This window comes from Schistocerca serialis, unplaced genomic scaffold (assembly GCF_023864345.2).
Source record: "Schistocerca serialis cubense isolate TAMUIC-IGC-003099 unplaced genomic scaffold, iqSchSeri2.2 HiC_scaffold_1195, whole genome shotgun sequence".
NCBI classification, from domain to species: Eukaryota; Metazoa; Arthropoda; class Insecta; order Orthoptera; family Acrididae; genus Schistocerca; species Schistocerca serialis.
Genome location: NW_026047398.1, coordinates 430,001 through 435,000, shown reverse-complemented (window position 1 = coordinate 435,000; position 5,000 = coordinate 430,001). Strand labels below are relative to the sequence as shown.

General features: G+C 51.7%; 1 non-coding gene across 1 annotated transcript in view; it reads right to left on the bottom strand.

The window, feature by feature from the left end:
- Nucleotides 1-330, bottom strand: part of LOC126434764 (small subunit ribosomal RNA) — a 1,910-nt gene extending 1,580 nt beyond the window's left edge. Inside the window, exon 1 of the ribosomal RNA XR_007579471.1 lies at nucleotides 1-330. This exon is cut by the window's left edge and continues 1,580 nt beyond it. This is a non-coding gene — a ribosomal RNA (small subunit ribosomal RNA).
- Between the last annotated feature and the right edge of the window lie 4,670 nt (nucleotides 331-5,000).

The following is a 5,000-nucleotide window of genomic DNA, read 5'->3' as shown; positions in this document are numbered from 1 at the left end:
ATAAGGCAGACATTTGAAAGATGCGTCGCCGGTACGAGGACCGTGCGATCAGCCCAAAGTTATTCAGAGTCACCAAGGCAAACGGACCGGACGAGCCGACCGATTGGTTTTGATCTAATAAAAGCGTCCCTTCCATCTCTGGTCGGGACTCTGTTTGCATGTATTAGCTCTAGAATTACCACAGTTATCCAAGTAACGTGGGTACGATCTAAGGAACCATAACTGATTTAATGAGCCATTCGCGGTTTCACCTTAATGCGGCTTGTACTGAGACATGCATGGCTTAATCTTTGAGACAAGCATATGACTACTGGCAGGATCAACCAGGGAGCTGCGTCAACTAGAGCTGAGCAGCCGGCCGCCCGGGAGTGTGTCCCGGGGGCCCGCGCGAACACGCAAGCGTCCGCTCAATTATTCTGCAAACAGGAGGAGGCTGAGCTCCCCTGCACCATACACCTCGAAACCCTCTCAGGTCCCGGCGGCGCGCAGCGCCGTCCTAAGTACTTGGTCGGGTTCGAGAGAGGCGCAATCGCCCGGAGTTTGGCGAGTAGACGCTTTAGGTGCGACCACCCGTGCTCCCAACTGAGCTTGCCGCTGCCGACAGAGGCCCGGGAGCGTGCTGTCGTGGCATTGCCGGCGGGAGACAACACGCGCCACCTACGGTGACCGGCAGCTCCAACGCCAGCGCCACAGAAGGACAAAAGCCCCACTTGGGTGCCGAAGCGAACTCTCCCAGCACAGCGCACGCGCCAACACGTCCGCACAGCTGCGATACAAACCACCTGCGAGAACCGCAGAGGCGACCGAGCAGCAGACGGCGTCGCGGCGCCGAGCGCCAGGCGGCGGCGCATCCTCAGCGCACACAGTCCTCAATCGGACCAGCACACTGCAGATGTCCACCGCGCTTCGCACCGGGCCCGCGAGGACCTACTTTGGCCGCACGGCGCCGCGTGCAGGGTGCGCCGGCGCGCAGCTGCGCCGCCTGCCGCCTCCGTCGGCCGGCGCGCCTGCCACTGGCCGCCCCCACCAGCCGGCTGTAGCGCGTGCGCCCACGCACCGCGCGGCCAGCACGCCGGGAGGCCCCCCCTCACCGGCCGGGGACGGTCCCACCCAGCCACCGCCGCGTATCGCTTCACACCCAGATGCCATTCACGTTCGTGGGCATGGTGGGTATCGCTGGAACAACCGGTTGGTAGCTCAACCGATCGTCGCCATCACTGATTCACCTCTAGCGAGAACAACCGCACCACAACGGTTTACCAGTTGTTCATTTGCGTAACGTCACCAGCAAACGTAGGCGTCCATCGCCATTTGCAAATTCAACGATTGTTGCATGCCTGTGTCAGGTGTCACGACACACTGTCTGCCCACATACACGCAACAACATGTGCACGCTTCGCGAACACGTGGAAGGTGGCCCCCGTACGTATGCGATGTCCATTGCGCGAACGACTGTCAACCGGCCTCTGTCGCATGTCGCAGATGTGGAACGCAGTGCACCATGCTATCACGGTGTGTGAGAAGAGACGACTACGTCTGACAACACGCGCCACTACATCAACAGACGGCTCATGCTGATCGCCATCCAGGGCATACCACACTGCAATCCAGCTCTTATAGGGAGACGACACGTAGCTGAGTGCACAACATTTGGACCGCATGGTTCGCCGTTGTTGGCGCAGTCGTTGTACGGTCACATGTACCACGATGTATCATTCAGTACATGAGGACCAATGTGCAGTACAGTGTGTGATTTGGACGTACAACATCAGCGGACAGTTGACACAGGCCGTACCACAGCGTAGGCTAAGTGCTTCGCCATGCGAATGCCAATGAACAACTGCAAATGCCAATGAACAACTGCAAAGGGCATTGAGCATGTACGTCCTGCTGCCATCCACATTACAGTGTATAGCTGCAAGGTGTTTAACATGAAGCGATACACTGGGGACCGGGCAGTGCGAGTAGCAAACTATATTGCGGGGGTTGCAGTTGGGCAACACTACACTAATTTAACGCGTCGTATGACAATTACAGAGCAGGTTAAGGCCCAACGTGTGTTGGGTTAAGGCCCAACGTGTGTTGGGTTAAGGCCCAACGTGTGTTGGGTTAAGGCCCAACGTGTGTTGGGTTAAGGCCCAACGTGTGTTGGGTTAAGGCCCAACGTGTGTTGGGTTAAGGCCCAACGTGTGTTGGGTTAAGGCCCAACGTGTGTTGGGTTAAGGCCCAACGTGTGTTGGGTTAAGGCCCAACGTGTGTTGGGTTAAGGCCCAACGTGTGTTGGGTTAAGGCCCAACGTGTGTTGGGTTACAGCACAATGTGGGTTACGTTAAGGCGCAATATAGGTTACGTTAAGGCGCAATATAGGTTACGTTAAGGCGCAATATAGGTTACGTTAAGGCGCAATATAGGTTACGTTAAGGCGCAATATAGGTTACGTTAAGGCGCAATATAGGTTACGTTAAGGCGCAATATAGGTTACGTTAAGGCGCAATATAGGTTACGTTAAGGCGCAATATAGGTTACGTTAAGGCGCAATATAGGTTACGTTAAGGCGCAATATAGGTCACGTTAAGGCGCAATATAGGTTACGTTAAGGCGCAATATAGGTTACGTTAAGGCGCAATATAGGTTACGTTAAGGCGCAATATAGGTTACGTTAAGGCGCAATATAGGTTACGTTAAGGCGCAATATAGGTTACGTTAAGGCGCAATATAGGTTACGTTAAGGCGCAATATAGGTTACGTTAAGGCGCAATATAGGTTACGTTAAGGCGCAATATAGGTTACGTTAAGGCGCAATATAGGTTACGTTAAGGCGCAATATAGGTTACGTTAAGGCGCAATATAGGTTACGTTAAGGCACAATATAGGTTACGTTAAGGCGCAATACAGGTTACGTTAAGGCGCAATACAGGTTACGTTAAGGCGCAATACAGGTTACGTTAAGGCGCAATACAGGTTAGGTTAAGGCGCAATACAGGTTAGGTTAAGGCGCAATACAGGTTAGGTTAAGGCGCAATACAGGTTAGGTTAAGGCACAATACAGGTTAGGTTAAGGCGCAATACAGGTTAGGTTAAGGCGCAATACAGGTTAGGTTAAGGCGCAATACAGGTTAGGTTAAGGCGCAATACAGGTTAGGTTAAGGCGCAATACAGGTTAGGTTAAGGCGCAATACAGGTTAGGTTAAGGCGCAATACAGGTTAGGTTAAGGCGCAATACAGGTTAGGTTAAGGCGCAATACAGGTTAGGTTAAGGCGCAATACAGGTTAGGTTAAGGCGCAATACAGGTTAGGTTAAGGCGCAATACAGGTTAGGTTAAGGTACGACGTAGGTTAGGTTAAGGTACGACGTAGGTTAGGTTAAGGTACGACGTAGGTTAGGTTAAGGTACGACGTAGGTTAGGTTAAGGTACGACGTAGGTTAGGTTAAGGTACGACGTAGGTTAGGTTAAGGTACGACGTAGGTTAGGTTAAGGTACGACGTAGGTTAGGTTAAGGTACGACGTAGGTTAGGTTAAGGTACGACGTAGGTTAGGTTAAGGTACGACGTAGGTTAGGTTAAGGTACGACGTAGGTTAGGTTAAGGTACGACGTAGGTTAGGTTAAGGTACGACGTAGGTTAGGTTAAGGTACGACGTAGGTTAGGTTAAGGTACGACGTAGGTTAGGTTAAGGTACGACGTAGGTTAGGTTAAGGTACGACGTAGGTTAGGTTAAGGTACGACGTAGGTTAGGTTAAGGTACGACGTAGGTTAGGTTAAGGTACGACGTAGGTTAGGTTAAGGTACGACGTAGGTTAGGTTAAGGTACGACGTAGGTTAGGTTAAGGTACGACGTAGGTTAGGTTAAGGTACGACGTAGGTTAGGTTAAGGTACGACGTAGGTTAGGTTAAGGTACGACGTAGGTTAGGTTAAGGTACGACGTAGGTTAGGTTAAGGTACGACGTAGGTTAGGTTAAGGTACGACGTAGGTTAGGTTAAGGTACGACGTAGGTTAGGTTACGGTACGACGTAGGTTAGGTTACGGTACGACGTAGGTTAGGTTACGGTACGACGTAGGTTAGGTTACGGTACGACGTAGGTTAGGTTACGGTACGACGTAGGTTAGGTTACGGTACGACGTAGGTTAGGTTACGGTACGACGTAGGTTAGGTTACGGTACGATATAGGTTAGGTTACGGTACGATATAGGTTAGGTTAAGGTACACATTGTTGTAAGGAAAGGTTTAATGGGGGGCGGGGCGGCCGGTTTGTTGATTGTGACTATAGTAAGTGGATGCCTGCGGCATCATCTGATTTGCCACGTCAGGATGCACCTTTGGCTCATGACAGGCGGCGCTCTGATTCCATGGTTGTGGCAGACCTGTGTCTTTCATTCCTGCCATTGTTTGTGTGCTGTGAGAGGAGGCAGTATTGTGATGTTGGGTGCACCCCTGTGTAGGACATGTGTGGGTGTTGGTGGCTTGGCTGAGCAATGGTGGTTGTCGGGTGGGTGGGATATTCTGTTTTCTGAGTGGACCTCCCAGTCTGGTTATGACAGTGTGGATTGTCTAATGTGGCGGAGAGGATGCACTGGGTGTTGTTCCATGCTGGTGCTTACATATTGTCTGTGTGCGTGTTACAGGCAGAGAGTAGTGCGTGATAAGGGTGTGTGGCTGACGTGTGGTTGTGATTGTGAGCAGAGTCTTTCAGCATGTATACGGACAGTTGTATACATTATCTGTATTCTGATGGCTCTATCTATTACTAATCAGCGCCGTGTATACGTTTAATCCGGTTCCAGTCGAAACTGTTGTATCTCTGTACATTAGTGACACGGCGAGCCCGCTATGTAGTTACTCGTCTCGGCAGCTTCCACCGGTGTATGGCAAATGATTATAAGGAATCAGTCTAGTCGTCAATACCGATGGTGTGACGTCACATGTCTGGGGTGGGGGACGCTGCGCCCTTCCGGTGGGTCATGGCCTAGAAAGACTCTTCCCACGCAGGGGGGCGTGG